Raw genomic sequence first — 23276 nt, forward strand, 5'->3', positions numbered from 1 at the left:
AAGCTCAGCTAAGGGACAAAGAAATAAACAGAGAAATTCTGCTACAGCCTACTACAAGGGAAGATACCAATTTAACCAGTTGGTTTTTTTTGTGTGTGAGGAAGATTAGCCCTGAGCTAACAAATGTTGCTAATCCTCCTCTTTTTGCTGAGGAAGATTGGTCCTGGGCTAACATCCATGTCCTTGTTCTTCTACTTTATATGGGACGCTGCCACAGCATGGCTTGACAAGTGGTGCACCGGTCTTCGCCCAGGATCGCCTAGGATCTGAACCTGCGAATCCCAGGCCAGCGAAGTGCAGCATGCAAACGTAACCACTATGCCACTGGGCTGGCCCCTAACCAGTTTTCTTAAAAAATGAAATCAACATTTTTCAGAGAAACATAATAGAATTTAGAGCCTATACTATGTACATTCGTAATATCTAGGATATATTCCAGAAGTACTAGGTGTAGGAAGAAACAGGAAAATATGACCAAGATTTAAGAGAAAAAGCTATCAGTACAGGCTCAAGATGACCCAGATGCTGCAATTAGCAGATAAGAATTTAAAACAGCTCTTGTAACTGTGCTTAAGGACATGCGCTGAGATAAAGTTAAAGTAAAGAAATACAAATTGTTCATGGATTAGAAGACTCAACATTATTATGTCAATTTTATCCAAATTGGTCTGTAGCTTCAAGGCAATGCCAATCAAAGTTCTAGCAGGCTTTTTTTGTGGAAACTGACAAGTTGGTTCTAAAATTCCTGTGAATTCAAAGCACCTAGAGTATACAAAACATCTCTGAAAATGAACAAACTTGGAGAACATAGACTACCTGATTGCAAAGCTTATTATAAAGCTTCAGGAATTAAGGCATGGAAGCCTTGATGTAAAGATACACAAATTGATTAATGATACAGAATAGAACACCCATAAATAGACTCACGGGTAAACGGTTAATCAAATTTGACAATGAAGCAAAAGCAATCCAGTGGAAAGGGGATAGTATTTTTAACAAATGATGCTGGAAAAATTGGATAACCATATATAAAAACATGAACTTCGATCCTTAACTGGCAACATATACCATAACTAAAACAAAAACAAACTCAAATTAGATTATAGACCTAAATGTTTAACCTAAATTTTAAAACTTTAAGAAGAAAGCATAGAATAAAATTTTGTGGCTTTGGGTTAGATAACACTTTCTTGGATATGTTCCAAACACATAATCCATAAAAGATGATAATTGACAAATTGGACTTCATCAAACTGAAGAATTCTGCTCTCTGAAAGTCACTAAGAGAATGTGGGGAAATATTTCAAATCACATACCTGAGAAAAGACTAGTATCTAGAATATATAAAGAATTCTCACAACTTGATAATAAGACAGTGACCAACACAATTTAGAAAACGGAGAAGAATGTCAAGACGCTGCAGAGTGGCCATTTTAAGACACCACTAAAGACTTGGGGCAGTTAGGAGACTGGTGACTTTTCTGGAGGGATTTTTGAGCGGTGAAGGTAGAACACGCAGTGCAGTTGGTGGAAGACTGCATAGTAGCTCTGATGTGTAAAGGAAGAGCGTGGAAGTCACCAGTTCTGTTTACAACAAGGAAAAGTCGGAGCAAATTGAAAATCAACAATTATTCTCAGACTCATCAGAGAACTGAGATTACAGTGTAAACAGCCAGCCTGAAATCTGGAAAGACAACTGAGATCTGCTTACAAGGAGCTGTAAACAGACAGGGCCACTTATATGGTAATTTTGACAAATTGCCGAAAACTGAGGGTGGTATAGCATGAGACTGAGAAATACCTGGTTCCACAGGCTTAGGGGGGCATGATACTTACAGGAGTTTTACCTCCAGGAAACTCACCAGTTTCTCATGGCGAAAATCCTAAAAAGATCTCTTCTTGTTTCTGGCAGGGGGAGGGAAACAGAACCCACTGTGAAATACATTCATAGCGTTCTCCATAACCAAGTTCTACGATCCAGGAAAAAACTTGAGCAGAGCTTTATCTATCCCACCCGGGAGAAGGTCATGCTGATAACGTATATACTTCATATGAGGTGATGAGAACGGCACTTTACTTCAGTGGTCTTGCTCCCTAAAACTATTACCCTAATCTAATCATGAGAAGTACATTAAACCAATCCCATCGAGGGACATCCTACAAAATGTTTGACCATTACTCCTCAAAACTACCAAGGTCGTAAAAGTCAAGGAAAGTCTGAAAAAGTGTCACAGACTAAAGAGACATGAAAACTAAATGTTCTGTGGAAACCTGGATGAGATCCTGGAAGAGTAAAAGGACATTAGGCAAAAACTAAAGAAATCTGAATAAAGCATTGACTTTAGTTAATAATAACATATCAATATTGCTTCATTAGTGGTGACAATTGTACCCTGTGAGGTGGTCACCTGGATTATACCAGGCACTCTTAACCACTGCACTCCATTACCCTGAAAAGACAAAACTCCACCCAGTGGAAGTCCACCTGGTAGAATTTCTCTATTGTCTTAGTTACAGCATTTGAAGAGAATTACTTTCTAAACGTTTTTATTCAATACTTTCCTAAGCTGTTAATTGAAGCTCTGGTAGGCAGAATAATGGCCCTCCAAAGATATCTGAGTCCTAATCCCCAGAACTTGTGAAAATGTTACCTTGCATAGAAAAATAGACTTTGCAGATGTGAGTAAAATTAAAGACTTCAAAACATGGAGATTATCCTGGGCTACATGACTGGGCCCAATCTAATTACATAAGTCTTTAACCTTTCCAGGCTAAAGTTGGAGTCAGAGGGATATGTAACTATTGGTGAATGGTCAGAGAGGTGAGTTGCTTGTTTTGAAGATGGAGGCAGGAGACAATGAGCCAGGGAATGTGGGAAGTTTCCAGAAGCCAGAAATTGCAATGAAAGGGATTCTCCACTAGAGCATCTTGAAAGGACCTGGGTCCTGCCAACACCTTGATTTTAGCCATTGAGGCCTGTGTTGGGATTCTGACCTATGGAAATGTAAGAGAATAAACTTATGCTGCTTTAAGTCAGTAAGTGGTGGTAATTTGTTACTGCAGCAACAAAAACTTGATACAAAACCTCTTGGTATCTATGATCTCTAACATCTGTCAGGTTCTTTTTGATTCAGCAGGAACACAGCGAGTAGTAGTGGGCAAAACAGTCCAGGACAGTAAAAAATGCTAAAACCTGAGGTGTGAATTCCTGACTCTTTTCACAGTGATTACGCAGACTTGAGCTCCTTTAGAGGGACTGATGGAGTTGCTACCCTAGGAGACCTGCATACGGTAAGTGTAGACAGCTGGGAAGGGCCATCTAACAACCATGGTGTGCTGGTGGACTACAGCCTTCTCAGGGTAACAATAAGAAGATGAAACCAGCTTCTGTGCAAACACTAGTCCAAGGTTAGAGCCACAAATCAGAAATAAGCTGAAATGGACTTGGAGTGGGATGGAGTCAAGAGGGGTGAAAAGTCCACTTCAAGACACGGTTGAGTGGGAAAAATGATGAGGGCCAACACTATTATCTGAGAAATGCAACTGGGGATAAGAGACTCTTGAGATGGTTTAGGGCTGCCGGCTCAGCTGTTTCCAGCAGGAACTAAGAGAAACGGCCCCGGCAGTTCTGAGGAGCAGGTGGAGGCCCTGCAAGGAAGAGGCATAGTCTTCTCAGCTTCCCTCTGCTGCCAGCTGAAAGCAAAGGCCTGTCAGTGTTCAACAGCAGGCCATCGTTGCTGCAATGTTCAAGTCCTCTGGCTCAGATAACCAGGGAGAACTAGCTGATGTCTAATTACTTATTGTTTGTATCTATGCCAGATTTCCTAGGCTTCATACAAAAAGAAAACAGACTGTAAAATACCTCATTTACATTTTTTTCAAAACGTTGAAATGTTAATACTGGATTTATTGAGTTAAAAAATATACAAACCTGAGGGAGGTGGTTTCTTCTTTGTATCTTCCTCTTACTTTTTAAGTCATTCTTCTGTTTTAGACAATGACTGTGGAGGATGAAATAAATCATAAATCATACATTTGAGAATGTATTAACTGAAAGTCCCCAAAATTTGAAAGCTGAGACTGCAGCAAAGGCATCCAGAAATTAAGATGTTAGGAAAGAGATTTCTATTTCTCAGAGTCTAGTGTGTTATTGATGGGCCACATTGAGACTTGATTAGCAAAATGGCAATATTGCTAATTTCCTTGCTTAATGTTATACAACAAAGTCAACTATATATACATATTTTTAAAATTTCTTTTTATAGTATATCGTCTCTATTCTTACAACTATTTCTTTATTATGGAACTTATTTTCTATTACGTATTTTAAGAACCTCCCACGTGTTGTAAGAATGCCTGAGAATATATTCAAATCTCTTACCAACTTATTGTCTCTATAAATCCCAGAGTAATCTTTCTAAATTATAAATTCATCATGTCATCCTCTGGCTTAAAATATTTGGAAACATTTCCTTCACCACAAAGCAAATAAAATCTCCTCCACTATTACTAAAATGCAATTCTAGCTTAATCATTAGTATTTCTCCATACTCTCACTCCATACTAATCTGTGAGCAGTTCCCCCTAAGATACCCACTCTCCATACATTCATCCATTTCCGCTCACCTGGGATAAAATGCAGGAAAGAGGTCTTCGTCGGTCAAGTCAAATAAAGTGTTCTTACCAAATTGTATCAAATTGAATCAAGGCCAACAGATCAAGCTAACTCCCGCAAAAAAAAAAAAAAAAAAAATCCCAATGAGAATATTTTTTAATAGATGGAGTGGGCAGAACATATAAACTATATACCTTTGATGTTTTAAGTTACCACGCACAAACTTTTCTCTAGCTTAAATTATTTTCTATAGTTAGTCGTTGTATTTATGATGGTTGATTACAGGTGAGATGATCACATCCTGATCTTAAGAGGGTGATTTCAGCACAAACACAGCTTGACTTTGACGTTAAATCTTCCCTGAATTTCCTTATCTCTGGACTTGTCTTTGCTACTAATAGATTTGTCAAATTTTACTTTATTTTACTAGCACTTATTATTTCCTTAGCATTTTCATAACTTTTTATTTGCTTTGATTTTAACTCTGGTCTTAAGTTCAGAAACACTTTTAATTTTCAAAATTATATTCAACATGTAGTTATGACTTTGTGCTCATTTTTGTTCATCTTTTAATGTATACATTTGTAATGGAATATATGGTTATTATGTCACATAATTATTCTGCTCACTTGTATCAAAATTAAGGAAAAATGTAAATTTTTCATATCTTTAAAATTATTAAGCCTCTTGCTAAAAGTATTATGTTTTATAATCAAATTTAATTCACACCATGCTTTACTTAATTTTCTTCACTACTTAATATAAAATCATAATGCCTCCAAAAATCATACTTCATATTTGTTCATTATTTAGATGATTAATATATACTACTTAATTTTATGTCTTATATTGCCATCTACCGCTTTTCTTTAAGTCTAGAAATGTCATGAAATATATGACTGAAGCTATCTCTTTCCAAGTGGATCGTGAGCTCCATAAAGTCAAAAAACCAGCTATTTTCTCTTTTGTAATCCATCATACATAGCACATTGCACTTGACTTACTTAGAGATCAAAGATTTTTAGATTATTTTTTCCAACCAAATTTATTAAGTATATATATTAATCCACTTTTTAATCTAGGTATGTTCCATTTAAAGAATCTGTAAAATTTTTATTTAGAGAAACAGCAATACTTCTTTTAAAACAAATTATCTAAGATCCTGTGTTTGTGATCTGAACTGTATAATCAACACATACAAAAATAAACACTGAATTCTTCCCTAAGTCTAATATGATCTATAGGTGTAATTATACATTTTAAGCATATATATATATATATATATATATAATTCAAGAAGCAGCTGATCCAGTTAAAAAGTATTTACGGACTATGAAAAGTGAGTAAAGCATTTGACTTCTATTTTATTTAAAAATGTTAGCTGTATCTCACTGAATTAATTTCACAACCTGCCAGTAGTCAAGGCTAACCATTTGAGAAACATTTGCAACAAACAAAGGTTCATGAAGGATGGATATGTTCACCAAAGGATGAGACTTCTACAAATTCTGGACAAAAGGTACAGAGAAATAGTGGAGAAATGCAAGTGGCAATCAATCTAAAAGTGGAAACTGCAGTCAAATATGGAAGCTGTTTTGAACTTGTATTTTTATTCTGCATACTACAGTAGGGCATTGTGTGTTCTTAGGAGGGGAGTAAACTGCTTCCATTTTTGCTTTAGATGAGTGTCATTGTCAGCAGTGAAGGGGATGGATGGAGCTGGGAGACGCTAGAGAGAAAAGAACCCTATTGGAGTAATGAAAGGCGGGGGTTAATGAGGATCCAAATGGTAGAAGCACAATGAAGACACTGAAAAAAGACTGAAGACTGAAAATGTCGGATAAATAAAATTCAGTAATTGGTAGAGTGTGCTGGGTGAAGCAGAGGGAAGAGTTTTCTATGATTCTTGGGGTTTTGAACCTGAGAAATGACAATAGGATATTAACATTATCTGAAATTTGCAACACCAGAAAGCAGGTTTCTGAGAGGAAAATGTTAGATTTCCTTTTATCTTCATTGAATTTGAACAGTTGTTCCTGCGACTTGACAATTAAAAAAGTATTTCTGGCTTTATGATTTAAAAATACTCTTTAATATTAAAAAAAGTCACTTTTAATTAATGTCCAGATAGAAATAATAAAAAAAGTATTTCACTCATCCTGCCAGCATAATTAATGAAGTAACAGGGGAGATATGATAATTGAGATAATTTGACAGTCTTGCTTCTAGTATTAGATAATATCTATCAATGGAAAATGGAGATATATTTTCTTATAAATGTATGAGTGGCTAGTTATTTAAGTTAGTATCCATCTATCTCTAAAGTATAGATATTTTCTATACTTCTAACGGGGGAAAATAGGTAGAGATATATATTACTCTTCCGTTGCTGCTGTAAAAAAATTACCAAAAACTTAGTGGCTTAAAATAACACAAATTTATTCTCTTACAGTTTGGAGGTCAAAATTCCAAAATCAGTCTCATTGGGCTAACGCCAAGGTGTCTGTAGAGCCCAGTTCTTCCGGAGGCTCTGAGGGGCAATAGGTTTCCTTGCCCTTTTTAGTTTCCAGAGGCCACATGCATTCCTTAGCTCATGACCACTTCCTTGCCTCACTCCAGCCTCTTGCTTCCAGTATGACATAATTATGGATATTGTTGATGGGGTACCAGAACAGGAAGGACTGATTAGAACTGATGTTGATACGCAATAAACAGGTAGAAAGAGGTTCCTGCAGTGTGTTCAAGATGCTGGCCCAAATTCCTGAGAAAAGAGTGAATATGTGGATTGGATCCCCATCTCCAGGGAGATGAATCCTTTGAATGCCCTTTCTAAATTGTATTAATCAAGATTCTCCAGAGAAACAGACCCAACAGGATAAATATAGATACATATATGAGGAGATGTATAGGAATTGGCTATTTATAGGAATTGATTCTAGGAATTGGCTTATGCAGTCATAGAGGCCGAGAAGTCCCATGATCTGCGGTCTGCAAGCTGGAAAACTAGGAAGCCCAGTGAGTAATTCAGTCAGAAGTCAAAGGCCTGAAAACTGGGGAATCTATGGTGTAAGCCCTGGTAGGAATCTGAATGCCCAAGAACCAGGAGTGCTGACTTCCAAGGGCATGAGAAGACATACGTCTCAGCTCAGGCAGAGAGAGTGAATTTGCTCCTCCTCCACCTTTTACTTCCATTCAGGCCCTCAACAGATTGCATGATGTCCATCCCCACTGGTGAGGGTGCTCTTCTTTACTCAGTCTGATTCAAATGCTCATCTCTTCTGGAGACTCCCTCACAGACACATCTAGAAATTATGCTTTACCAGTTACCTGGCCATACCGTAGCCCAGTCAAGTTGACACATAAAATTACCCATCACAGAAATATCATATGATCTAATATGGAAATATGAAGCACACAAGCAAAGAGCGTAAGACACACCATTACAGATGTCTGATGGACAGCATGGTAGTGTAGGGAGGGAGTCAAAATTACAGCAGGAGAAAGGAAGGAAAGGGGACAAGTTGGGGACTGTCAGACTCCCCACCCAGGCTCATTGCACCAGCTTACAGGCTCCTTCTTGAACAAAACCACCTGGGATCAAGTGAAAGAAGTTCCTGCTCTGTTGACTCTGATTTATTACTAAAAGCACTAACAAGTAGAATATGATTTGGGGTTACTTCTTTGGAATGTGTAGCTATGTGCTGCTTGGCTTCTGCTGTGCCTTTTTTTAAGAGCTTGGAAATCAAGATTATTTAGATGCATTGGCATATGCAACTTAGAGGAGAAACTAGAAATCGGAGCTAGAGATAATCAAGACTCTTTGAAATAACATTCAGCTTTTTAAAAACAAGTTCTTAGATGTGTCTTCTAAGTAAAATAGCCATCATTATTATACTCATCATCAGTATTTAAAAATAATAACATCATAACAGTTTTTGAATAATGAATACTGCAACTGACGATTATTTTAGTACTGGAACCTTGGATAGGCAGTCATTTTGTTAAAAAAAAAATCCCTTTTGGAGAATAGTTTGAGGCTGGGAATTTTAGGCGGAGTTGGTATATTTCTTTTTACTCTCCTCTATTGTGATCTGAGAATAAAAGAAACCTTTCTGATAATCATTGAATTTTTCACATCAATTTCTATATTTATAAAGTGAAGTACTAATAATATAATTGATTAAAAATTGATAATGAGTATTTTGGTCATGAAAACAAAGCAATTCATATAAGCATTTGCTTTGAAAATAGACATTCTATAGCATCTACTGTGTCTGAACTGATATTTTTCGATGTGCCCTAATATGACTGAAAATAGACACTCTTGGATCTTGAGCCTAAAAAAAATGCTAGCATTGGTAAACATATAAGTGGCAACCTGGTGAAAATTTACTTAAATGTGTTATCTTCCTATGAATTTACAGAGCTTTTGCTTATTACATATTACTGCAAAGGACCAATTCTGCCTGTCCTAGAATTAATGCAATAAAACCTAAATTAAGAAAAAGAAAGATCTCAAATAAACAACCAAACTTTACGATCTTAAAGAACTAGGAAAAACAAACGAAGGCCAAAGTTTCAGGAGGAAGGAAACAACAAAGATTACAGCAGAAATAAATTAAAGACTAGAAAAACAATAGAAAAGATCAATGAAACTAAGAGCTATTTTTTGAAAAGATAGAATTGACAAACCTTTAGCTAAACTAAGAAAAAAGAGAAAAGACTCAAAAAAAATCTGAAATAAAAGAGGAAAGATTACGTCTGATACTGCAGAAATACAAAGGATCATATGAGACTACTATGAACAATTATATGACAACAAATTTGATAAACTAGAAGAAAGGGATAAATTCCTAGAAACGTACAACTTACAAATACTAAATCATGAAGAAATAGGAAATCTGAGTAGATTATAACTAGTAAGGAGATTTAATCAGTAATCAAAAAATCTCCTACCAAAAGCAACCCAGGACCAGATGGCTTCACTGGTGATTTCTACCAAACGTTTAAAGAATTACTGCCAATCCTTCTCAAACTCTTCCAAAAAATTGAAGAGGAAAGGACATTTCCAAACTCCTTCTAAAAGGTGAGCATTACCTTGATATCAAAGCTAAACAAGAACACTAGAAGAAAAGAAAATTACACATCCATATCCCTAAATAACATAGATGCAAAAATCCTTAACAAAATACTAACAAACCAAATTCAACAGCACATTAAAGTGATTATACACGATGATCAAGTGGGATTTATCTCTGGGATGTAAAATGATTCAATGTATGCAAATCAATAAATGTGATACACCAAATTAACAAAGTGAAGGGTAAAAATCATATGATCATCTAAATAGATGTAGAAAAAACATTTGACAAAATTCAACATCCTTTCATGATAAAAACTCTCAACAAATTGGGTATAAAGGGAATACATCGCAACATAATAAAGGCCATAGATGGCAAGCCCAGAGCTAACACCATAGTTGACAGTGAAAAGCTAAATGCTTTTCCTCTAAGGTCAGGAACAAGACAAGGATTTCCACTCTTGCCACTTCTAATCAACATAGTACTGGAAGTCCTAGCTAGATCAAGTACGCAATAAAAATAATAATAATAATAATAGCTATCCAAGTCAGAAAGAAAGAAGTAAAATCATCTCTGTTTGCAGATGACATAATCTTATATAGTATAAAAAACTCTAAAGGTTCCGCCAAAAAAATTGTTAGAACTATTAGATGAATTCAGTAAAGTTTCAGGATATGAAATCAATAAACATAAATCAGTTGCATTTCTAGGCACTAAAAATAAACTATCTCAAAGAGAAATGAAGAAAGCAATTGCATTTACAATAGCATCAATACTTAGGAATAAATTTAACCAAAAAAGTGAAAACACTTGTACACTGACAACTATAAGGCATTGATGAAATAAATTGAAGTAGATACAAAGAAATGGAAATAGTCTTGGATTGGAAGAATTAATATTGTTAGAATGTCCACACTCCCTAAAATGATCTACAGATTCAATGCAATCCCTATCAAAATTCTGAATGCCTTTTTCACAGAAATAGAAAAAATAGTGCTAAAATTTGTATGGTATGACAAAAGACCCAAAATAGCCAAAGCAATCTGGAGAAAGAATAACAAAGCTGGAGGCATTATACTTCCTGATTTCAAATTATATTACAAAGCTATAGTAATCAAAACAGCATGATACTGGCATAAAACCAGACACATAGACCAATGGAACAGAATAGAGAGCCCAGAAATAAACTCACACATCTACAGTAAATTTATCTTTGACAAGGACACCTGGACCATACAATGGAGAAAGGCCAGCCTCTTCAATAAAAGGTGATGGGAAAACTGGATAGCCACACGCAAAAGAACGTAAGTAGACCATTATCTTCTACCATCCACAAAAATTAACTCAAAATGAATCAAAGACTTAAATTTAAGACCTGAAGCCATAAACTCCTAGAAGACAAGATAGGAGAAAAGTTCCTTGACATTGGTCTTCTCAAAGAGTTTTTTGGATATGACACCAAAAACAAAGGCAACAAAAGCAATAATAAACAATCGAGATTACATCAAACTAAAAAACTCCTGCGTAGCAAAGAAGTCAGTAAAATGAAAATGCATTCTATGGAATGGGATAAAATATTTGTAAAATATATATCTGATAAGGAGTTAATGTCCAAAATATTTAGGGAACTCATTAAACTCAATAGCAAAAAAACAAATAACCCAATTAAAAAATGGGCAAAGGACCTGAATAGACATTTTTCCAAAGAAGACATACAAATGGCCAACAAGTACACAAAAAGGTGCTCAACATCGCTAATCATCAGGGAAACGCAAATCAAAACCACTATGAGACACCACCTCACCAGTTAGGATGGCTATTACCAAAAAGACAAGAGAGAAATTTTGGTGAGGGTGTAGAGAAAAGGGAACACTTGTACACTGTTGATGGGTATGGAAATTGTTGCAGCCATTATGGAAAACAGTACGGAGGTTCCCCTAAAAATTAAAAATAGAACTATCATATGATCCAGCAATTCCACTTCTGGGTATATATCTGAAGGAGGCAAAATCAGTATTTTGTAGAGATATCTGCACTCCCACATTCATTGCATCTTCTTGACAATAATCAAGATGTAGAAACAACCTAACTGTCCATTTGTGGATGAATGGATAAAGAAAATGTAGATACATATACAATGGAATATTGTTCAGCCATGAAAAGAACGAAATCTGCCATTTGCAATAACATGCATGAAACTGGAGGGCATTATGCTAGTGAAACAAGCTAGAAAGAGAAACACAAATACAGTATAATATCACGTATATGTGGAATCTAAAAAAAAAAAAAAGTTAAATTCATAGAAACAGAGAGTAAAATGGTAGTTACCAGAGGCTGGGGGTAAAGGAAATGGGGAGAGGTTGGTCAAAGGGTACAAATTGTCAGTTATATGATGAGTTTAGTTCTGAGGATCTAAAGTACAGCATGGTGACTATAGTTAATAATACTGTGTTGTATACTTGAAATTTGCTAAGAGAGTAAATGTTAAGTGTTCCCACTTCTCCCTACCCCCAAAAAAGTAACTGTGTGAGGTGACGGATGTGTTGATTAACTTGGTAGTGGTAATCATTTCACAAAGTATATGTATATCTAACCATCATATTGTACACTGTAATATACACGATTTTATTTGTCAATTATGCCTCAAAAATTTTTTTTTAAAAATTTGTTACAAAACATTAAGTCAAATAATTCAAAAATGATGGAAAAACACTTTCTTTTTCTTTTTTTTTTTCAAATCTCATCAGTTATTTTAAGTTCTAGTATTATGTGGAAAAGTATTCTCCTTATTTGTCTTATGGGATGCCTGAGAGAAAGAATCTATTATTTTAGGCAAAATTCTGAGCTAACATTCAGAATGTGTTGTCAAATAAATCTCATACAAATTAAAGATCTTAATATCACCAAATATCAAGTGCTGTAATCATTTCAAGATTAAAGACAATCAAGAGGCACAGAAGAAGCAGAAAGAGGTCTGGACATTGAGAGCCACTTCTCGTTTTTCCACACTAGCCATGTACTTCTTGCCCAGAGTGATGGATGAGGTCCCCAAGTGAGAGTCTGTGGGACATCTCCCACAGCAGAGAGGGTTTAAGTTTTGAAATATCTCCATTTCATACCTCAGAGGTATGAATAAAGGTATAAAACTTACCTTGCCTCATAAGTCCATAGATCCTAGCTATCAACTATAGATAATCTTTAGCCAGAGGTATCTTGCTAAGAACATTCTGTAGGTTAGAACTTTTGCAAATATCATTAGTTTAATCATCCAGAGTTCCAGCTGACAAAGATATTTAGAGTAGGTCACCAGCAGGTTCTCTGCTTTTCCTTAGGGCACGCCCCAGTCAAGAGAGTGAACGGAGTGCGGATCAGCTGGTTTGATCCCTTCTCCAGGCTCATTTGTTTTTTTTTATTTTTTTTTATTTTTTATTTTTTTTTATAATTCTTTCCTTGTTTATTGCAGAAACATTGGTTTATAACATTGCAAAAATTTCAGGTGTACATCATTGTACTTCTATTTCTGCATGGACTACATCATGTTCACCACCAAAATACTAATAACAACCCATCACCACACACATGTACCGAATTATCCCTTTCACCCTCCTCCCTCCCCCCCTTCCCCTCTGGTAACCACCAATCCAATCTCTGTCCCTATGTGTTTGTTTATTGTTGTAATTATCTACTACTTAATGAAGGAAATCATACGGTATTTGGCCTTCTCCCTCTGACTTATTTCACTTTGCATTATACCCTCAATGTCCATCCATGTTGTCACAAATGGCTGGATTTCGTCGTTTCTTATGGCTGAGTAGTATTCCATTGTGTATATATACCACAGCTTCTTTATCCATTCGTCCCTTCATGGGCACTTAGGTTGCTTCCAAGTCTTGGCTATCGTGAATAAGGCTGCAATGAACACAGGGGTGCATGTACCTTTGCAAATTGGTGTTTTCAAGTTCTTTGGATAAATACCCAACAGTGGAATAGCTGGATCATATGGTAGTTCTATCGTTGATTTTTTGAGGAATCTCCATACTGTTTTGCATAGTGGCTGCACCAGTTTGCACTCCCACCAGCAGTGTATGAGAGTTCCCTTCTCTCCACATCCTCTCCAACACATGTTGTTTCCTGTCTTGTTAATTATAGCCATTCTGACGGGCGTGAGGTGATATCTCATTGTAGTTTTGATTTGCATTTCCCTGATAGTTAGTGATTTTGAACATCTTTTCAGACAGGCTCATTTGTGATTAAATCATCGGGCCTGAAGGTGTACCCATCATGGGATAATCTATTGTCGAGTCTGCTAAAGTGAGGGCAAAAAGCAGCCAGCTTTGTTTACACTAAGATCTAGCTTACTAATAACCCTCAATACTCTATTTTTTATTTAGAAGACAAAAATAAGTAAATAGGTAGCCTAAAAAATAAACTGGAAACAGCTGAAGAAGAAAATAAAAACACAGACAAAAATAATAAATACAAATGGCTCTGGTAATCTTCAAAAGAATTCTATCAACCAAAACATACTAAAAAATAGTGATGATGATAAGCAAAGACACACAATTTGACTGCTTTGACTTGAGTAGTAGTATACTAAGAACATTTCTTTTTTTTTTTTTTAAGATTTTATTTATTTATTTTTCCCTCCAAAGCCCCAGTAGACAGTTGTATGTCATAGCTGCACATCCTTCTAGTTGCTGTATGTGGGACGCAGCCTCAGCATGGCCTGAGAAGCGGTGCGTCGGTGCACGCCCGGGATCCGAACCCGGGCTGCCAGCAGCGGAGTGCGCGCACTTAACCGCTAAGCCACGGGGCCGGCCCATAAGAACATTTCTTAAAGAGAAAAGTGGTGTGGAAGGAATGTTTTCTTCCCTCATAAGAACAAAAATAAGCTGCTTTTCATCTTTCATTCCCAGAAAACTGAGGGAGGAGTCAATCAATAAGATCTGTTTGGAATTGACAAAATATTTTAATATTGCATTTCCCAATTTTATCATTCTCATTATCATCTATAGTTAGATTTGAGAATTTTTTACATAGCTATCTACAAGGAAATATTTTACATTTGTCATAATAGTCTTTTCTTTATAACAGTCTTTTCTGTGAAATTCACCCTTCCTGTGACTATTATTTGTCTTTTTGACTTTAGCAACTATAGTGGCTGAGCAGATATTGAATAGAATAAAATATAGTCATTTTATTAACTTCTTTTCTGATTATCTTAAAAGGACATGCTCTAAATTCTGATGTGTCTTTTTAACTTAAGTGTGAAATGGGGATTTTGTACTAAAGTTTGACGAAACTACCATGTCTCACCCCCCAGGACAGTAAAATTAGAGCATCATTTTTATGTTGAGGAGAATTTTACTTCATAATTTTATCAATTTTTGCCCTTGATTTTCATTCTACTACAAAGTTGGCTTTTTACTGTAGTTGAGTAAAGATCGTACAGAAGAGAATAGTGTATTCTCTTGACAGAGAAATGTATTTTTGAAGTATATTTAATTATGTTTATATTTGGGTCTTTAGTGAAATTGTCAAACTTGACTTTAGTGGAGCCATTTTAAAATGGAGTTGGAGCTTTCCAGGGAAACTGCCTGCTGTCTTAAACATCGGACTGGGCCAAAAAGGTAATTGTTTACAAGCAGTTGTTTGAGAAGTCAGCAGAAAGACATCCCGATCACAATGACGGAGGATGGTGGACTTTCTGAAGATAGAATCAATAGTCAATCAATATATAACCAAGAGTAGCTTAGCTTGTTAACACCAATAGAATTTTTTTTTCCTCTTTCAAATCACGTAATTATCCCCTTCCTTTTCTTATAAAAACTCGTGGCTTGCACCCTATAATTGGAACATTATTTGGGTTTCCACCTGAATTTGTGCTCCCCGAATTACAATTCTTTGATCTCAAATAAACACTTTGCCTCTTAAACTGGTTTCGGTTTTGAAAGATGACAATATCTAAAGAGACATGCAGTGGCCGGCCCGGTGGTGCAAGTGGTTAAGCGCGCGCGCTCTGCTGCGGTGGCCCAGGGGTCGGCGGTTTGGATCTGGGGCACACCCCAATGCACCACTTGTCAAGCCATGCTGTGGCGGCGTCCCATATAAAGTGGAGGAAGATGGGCATGGATGTTAGCCCAGGGCCAGCCTTCCTCAGCAAAAAAAAAGAGGAGTATTGGCAGATGTTAGCTCAGGGCTATCTTCCTCACACAGAAAAAAAATAAAATAAAAAGACATGCAGATTTTTCTTCTAATATGGGCTATTACTTCTAGTAAAAGGCCCTTTTCTTCAATGTACTATGGAATAAAAATCTACATATTCATAAGGCCTTTTCAGCTTACCCATGTCAACTAATGATAAATTGGAAATTGTTTAGTTCCATGGTGTAAGAGGTGCTGCACTAACTTTTTCATTCATCTCTTTTCACAACACCATAATTTTTCAAACTTGAGTACTACTTGGGTCTTTCTTACAAGCAAATAATCATGCACATCCAGTGGAATTAAGGATATTTTATTAAGATGATGTTTCTATAAATAGCATGTCAAATTACAACTCCTTGTGGTTATAGTTCTTGTACAGTTATAAAAATTTTTAAATTTACAAATTATTTATAAGTATCAAAACTCAAATTAACAAGAATAATAAAGGGTGACTGATCACATTGTTTTCCTGAAACCACCAATTAAGTTCTATATTTATTCTATTCTTTTATTTTGACTTCAGTAATATCAGCGAAAATAATGTATATTGAAGGAGAATGGTGTATAACATGGTATTAATATCACACCTTTGTTATTAGCTTGTCATAATCAGACCACATACACAACCAAAGAACAACCACAAATATCAATTTTAAGTATGTGTCACTGAGTCTTGTTACTAACATTCTTGTTAGTATAAAGACAAGGTTAGTAGTATAGCATTATAAAAATATGCCAAGTGCACATTGTATATAATTATTAGTGGAAATAGAAAAGATAATAAAATTTTTGAAAACTTGGACTTGAAAGTATTGTATGTACAATCCATGTACTTACGACTGTAACATTATTCTGTACTCTGTTTTATGGGTTCTTTTGAGTTAGGAATGCCTGGATATCATGTGTCGTGTAATGACTCAAATCTCTTTTATTTTCCTCTATTTGAACTTCTGGAAAACATTGTTAATATAACACATTATAATGTCATTGGGAAAGCATAGAAGAGTAAACTGTAATTAAATACGCTAGTACATACTTTCTTTTGGGTTGTCATTATAATGAAATATGCTGTTTTTCTGGGGATAGTTTTTGGTAGGTAACATGCAAATATAAGTTAAAGGAAACTTGCATTTCACCATGATGCCTCAGGAATACTTGAAAAAATTATGTAAATGTAAAAAGTAAAATGTAAATGTAAAAAGATATATTAGAACAATTTTATATGCTACCTGAAGAATACAAAATTTTGCTATTTTTATTTTTGAAAATATTGAAATTTTCCATCAGCCTTTACAATATTCAGCACTTCAGAAGCCTAGAATTTTTCTCTCTGCATAAATGTCCTATATATTCTCCCATGAAGTCTGTTCTAAAAGTGGCATACAGATAGATAATGCCTTTATTTTGGTGCTTAGACAGACAATGAGAATGCTTGGCGCAGTTCTGATGGTGGTGAGACTGTATTATATAATATGTTAGGAACTAAATATATGCAAAATAATGGAGAAATGAGAAATGGCAATGTTGTCTTTGCATTTAATTAGCATCACCTTGAAGCCTTAGCATAGTGTTACATGTGTTCAAATGATTCCAGGTTGGAATTTCAGTTATGCCACTTAGAAACATTGTGACTTTGAGGATTTCCTTAATCAACTGGAGCCTCAATTTTTTCTCACATAAAATGTGACAGTAATATCTACTTAATATAATTATTTTGAAAATTAAAGTGATTGATAACCATATTGTACTTAACACAGGGTTCTATATGACCTGGAGTAGGCATTCATTAAAAGAGGATTATTGCTATTATTAGAAACGAATTTGTGTCTGGTCTCCTGGGACAAATTAGCATCCAGTCTTGTCTTTGATTAATAGGGAGGGGGAGATCAAAGTAGGAAAGAGAGACCTGCTTTACCACATTTATAAATAGCTTTTATAAAGTTTTGTGGAGTTAGTTGTTTAGACCTAGGGAGTAATTTCCCCATGGAAACAATGCTATAAATGGCAGTTTTGCTCTCAGACAAGCCCTTGGAACTCTATTTAGGCCATAATGTAGTTGAAATAATGTGTAATTGCAATGGAAAATAGTAGGAAAATAATACTGTTGGAATACTACTAATTAAACAAAAGAGAGAAAAAAATAGAATAAAAATTAGTTCTTTTTTTTTGAGCTCTTGGGTTGACTAAAAACATTTAATTGAAAGATGAAGGAATGAGTACCCAAGATCTTGAAGAAATTCTAAGGGTCACTTTATGGCATTTTTAGAGGCTTTGGGGGTTGATTACAGGACTCATTAAAGCTAATTTGACTTCATTTTGTTTTCTTTTTTCTTTCTTTTTTTCCACTTCAAATACAATAAAGAGAAAATTAAGAGGAAAAGAAAAAATGAATGTGGAGTAAATATTCTCCTGATATTGGAAGAGAGAAGGAGTTCAGATTAGGAGAGAGAAGAAAAGGCAGGTTATTGAAGAGGGGAATGGAAGTTTATTGAGAAAGGAAAGGGGAGAGAGAGAGAAAGAGTGAATGGAGGAAAGAGGTACAAAGGAAAAGTGGAAAAGGAAGAGAGAGGAGTGGAATTTGTTGACGAGTTGTATGCAGTGTGAGACATCAGAAAAATAAAGAGAACTAATCCCATAGCATAAGAATATGATTGCAATATGAAGCAGCCTACTGCAAGTGTGAAATTTCATCAATATCTTAAAATATCTAAAAATTTACAATAATTTTGCATTCTATAAGAAAAAAGGTCAACACACTGGAAATCAATGACTTTTCTTAGATCCGTCAAAGAACTGAGGGTCACGGAGCGAACTGCCACCCAGAAATCAGAGTAGAGGTGAATACTGAGAATCATAGCCCAGATCAGCTCACCCAGAGAAGCAGCTCTGGAGTCATATGCTTGTAGGAATACTTATATGGTAATTTTGATAAACTGCTGGAGGCAGAGTGAGAATTTCTGTTAATTTTAGACAAAGTAGACTTCAGAGCAAGGAAAATTATCAGAGATAAGGAGAAGCACTGCATAATGACAAAGTGGTCAATTCTCCAAGAAGAGGTAACAGTCCTTAATATGTAGGCATCCAACAATAGAGCATCAAATCATTTGAGGCAAAAACTGATAGAACTACAAGGAGAACTAGACGAATCTACTATTACAGTTGAAAATTTCAACACTTATCTCTCTTTCAGTAACTGATATCAGTAGATAGAAAATCAGTAAAGATATAAGGTGACTTGAGCAATGTCATTAATCGACTATATCTAATTGACATTTATAAAATGCTTCATCAAACAACAGCAGAATACATATTCTTCTCAAGATCCATAGATCATTCACCAACGTAGACCACATTCTGGATCATAAATCACATCTTAATAAGCTTAAAAGAAGAGAAATCATACAAAGTATGTTCTTCGACTACAAAGGAATTAAATAGAAATCAATAACAGAAAGATAGCTGAAAATCCAAAAATATTTAGAGATTAAATAACACACATTTAATAACACATGGGTCAAAGAAGAAGTATCAAGAGAAATATTAAAAATATTTTAAACTAAATTTAAATGAAAATGCAACCTCTCAAAATTGTCAAAGCAATAACTAGAGAGAACTTTTTATAATATTGACTGCATATATTAGAAAAGAAGAAAGAGCTGAAGTCATCTCTTTCATCTTAGGAAACTAGAGAAAGGAGAAACTAGGAAACTACAGAAAGAAGAGCAATTTAAACCTAAACTAAGCAGAAGGAAAGAAAAAATAAAAATTAGAGTAGAAATCCTTGACACTGAAAAAAAAATGAATAGAAATGAAAGCAAAACTAGTTCATTGAAAAGTTCGTTAAAATTGACAAACCCATAGCCTGGATAATAAAGAAAAAAGAGAGAAGACACAAATTACTAGTATCAGAAATAAAAAGTCATCACTACTGATCCCAGGGCATTAAAAGGATAATAAAGGAATATTATGAGCAACTCTGTGCCCACACATATGTTAATTTAGATGATGAAATGGACCATTTCTTTGAAAGACACACACTACTAAAACTCCCACAAAGAGAAGTAGATAGTTTGAATAGGCCTATAGCTATTAGAGAAATTAAATTAACACTTAAGAATCTTCCACAAAAAGAAAAGCACCAGGCTCAAATGTTTTCACTTGTGATTTCTACCTAGCATGTTAGGAAAAACTGGCCCCAATTTTCTACTATGTCTTTCAGAAACTAGAAGCAGAGGAAACACTTCCTAACTCAGTCCATGAGGCCGGCACTACTTAATAACAAAACCAGGTAAAGAAATTACAGGAAAGGAAAACCTCAAACTGATATTTCTTATGAACATAGATGCAAAAATTCTCAACAAAATATTAGGAAATCAAATCCAACAAATTATACACCAAGACTAAGGGAGGTTTATTTCAAACACGCAAAGCTGGTTGACCATTCAAAAACCAATTCATATAACCCACCAGTCAATAGGAAGGGTAAAGACGAAAAATCATATAAACATATCAATTGATAAAGAAAAAGCATTTGATACATTTGACAGAGTCCAACACTCTGTCATAAAAAAGACTCTCACCAAACTAGGAATATGGATAAACTTCCTGCACTTGATAAGGAACATCTACAAAAAACCCCACAGCTAACATCCTTAATGGTTAGAAGCTGGATGCTTTTCCCTTCAGGTCGTGAACAAGGTACTGATATCTTCTTTTACCACTCCTATTCAACATCATATTGGAAGTCTTACCTAGTGCAATAAGACAAGAGAAGAAAAACAATTTGTACAGTTTGGGACAGGAGAAATAAAATTCTCTTTGTTCACAAATGGCATGATGGTCTATGTACAAAATTGCAAAGAACTGACCAACAAACAAACAGACAAACAACTTCTGGAATTAATATGCAATTATATCAAGGTCACAGGATACAAGATCAATATTCATAAGTTTTGCTTTCCTTTACACCAGCAATGAACCATTCAAGTTTGAAATTAAAAACACAGTACCATTTCCTTTAGCCCCTCAAAATTAAATACTTTAGTACAAATCTAACAAAATATATACAGAATCTGTATTTAGAAAAACTCAAAATTCTGATGAAAGAACTCAAAGAAGAGTTAAATGAAGTTGTGTTTAATGTTCATGGATTGGAAGACTCAACACTGTTAAGATGTCAGTTATTCTAATTTGGTCAATGCAATCTCAATCAAATAAAGCTATTTTACAGAGTTTGCAAACTGATTTTAAAGTTTACATGAAAAGTCAAAGACCCAAAATATTCAACATAACATTGAGGAAGTAAAAAGTTTGAAGACTGACATTACCCAACTGTAAGACTTACTATAAAGCTACACTGATCAAGACAGAGTAGTATTGGTGAAAGAATACACACATGGAAATCAATGGAACAGAATAAAGAGTCCACAAATAGTCATACACAAACAGAACCAGTGAGTCTTTGACTAAGAAACAACGACAATTCAATGTAGAAAGAACAGTCTTTTCAACAAATAGTGATGGAAGAATTGGACATCCATATGCCAAAAAACAAAACAAAAAAAGTCTAGGGTCAAACTTTATGCTTTTCATAAAAATTATCTCAGAATGTGTCACAGACCGACATGTAAAATGCAAAACATTGAAAACTGTTGGAAGATAACATAGGAAAAAATCTAAGTGATCTTGGATTTGGCAATGAATTTTTTGATACAAAAAATACGCAAATATACACAAAAATATGCAAATAAAAATCACAATCCATGAAAGAAAACAATTGATAACTTGGACTTTTTATTAAAATAAAAAACTTCTGCTTTGCAAAAGGCACTGTTAGGAGAATGAAAAGACAACCCATAGGCTGGAAGAAAATATTTGTAAAACACATATCTGACAAACAACTTGTATCTAAAATATTTTTTAAAAACTCCTAAAACTAAATGAAGAAAACAACAATCCAAATAAAAAATTGGCAAAAATCTGGATGTCTCACCAAAGAAGATTATACAGATGGCAAATTGGCATATGAAAAGATGCTTAGCATCATTTTTCATTAGGAAATTGCTGAGTAAAACAAGATACCACTACACACCTATAAGAATGGCTAAAATGCAAAACACTAAAAATATCAAATGCTGGCCAAGATGTGGAGCAACAGGTGTGTCAATCATTACTAGTGAGAATGCAAAATGGTACAGCCTCTTTGGAAGACAGTTTGGCTGTTACTTACCGTAGGGGATTCAAGGAATTTTGTGACTGCACAAAGAAAAAGGTATGGCCATGAAAAGCAGTAACACACAATAAGCTTTGCATGTGGGGGGGCTATCATCCAGAAATGAGCAGGGCAAGGGAACTACTTGGGGAGAGGTGGATTGGAAAGGGATCTGTGTGTCTAGGTAATGTCTCTCAGCAGCATGATGGGCCATCTCAGGGTCAGAGAACTCTGGAAGGCGTTGGTGGCTTGTGATCTTCTAGTCACAGTCTATTTCATGAATGGCCAAAGAACACTAGATCAGTTTTCAGTGCTATGAACCCCCCCCTTCATATGTTAAAGCCCTGACCTCCAATGTGATAGTATTTGGACACAGCCTTTGGAAGGCAATTAGGTTTAGATGAGGCATGAGGGTGGGGCCCTAATGAGGGGATTACTACCCGTATAGAAGAGATAACAGAGAGACTGCTGTCCCTGGCTCTCAGCCAGTTGAGGACACAGAGAGGTGGCCATCTGCAAGTCAGGAAGAGATACCTCATCAGGAATCAAACTGGCCCACAGCTGGATCTTGGACTTCTCAGCCCCCAGAACTGTGAGAAAATAAATTTGTTATTTAAGCCACCCAGTCTATGATAGTTTGTTATGGCAGTCCGAGCTAAGACATATAAGAGTATGCAAAGCAGGCAAGCTCTAAACGGCTAAACATTTGCTTGTTTAAGCTGTGTTTAGAGATGATGGACTTGTGAAATAAAGGGACTCATCCCACAGTGAAGAAATAAACAAGCTAGCAGCCAATATACAGAGGCCATCTTTAGTTCATTCATAAAACACTTACAAAGCTAAACATAGTGTTACCATATAATCCAACAATCGCACTCCTAGGCATTTATCTAACTGAGTTGAAAGCTTATGTCTACACAAAAACCTGCACATGAATGTTTATAGCAGTGTTATTCATAAGTGCCAAAAACTGTTAGCATCCACAGTGTCCTTCAATATTTAAATGGATAAACTGTCTTACATACATACAATGGAATGTATGTATGTATATGTATGAATGTATGTATTTCTTTTATTCAGCAATAAAAGAAATGAGCTAGTAAGCCACAAAAAGACATGGGAAACGTGAAGTGCATATTGCTAACTAAAAGAGTCTAGTCTG

This window comes from Ceratotherium simum, chromosome 25 (assembly GCF_057802395.1).
Source record: "Ceratotherium simum simum isolate JZ-2026a chromosome 25, ASM5780239v1, whole genome shotgun sequence".
In the NCBI taxonomy this organism is placed as follows: Eukaryota; Metazoa; Chordata; class Mammalia; order Perissodactyla; family Rhinocerotidae; genus Ceratotherium; species Ceratotherium simum.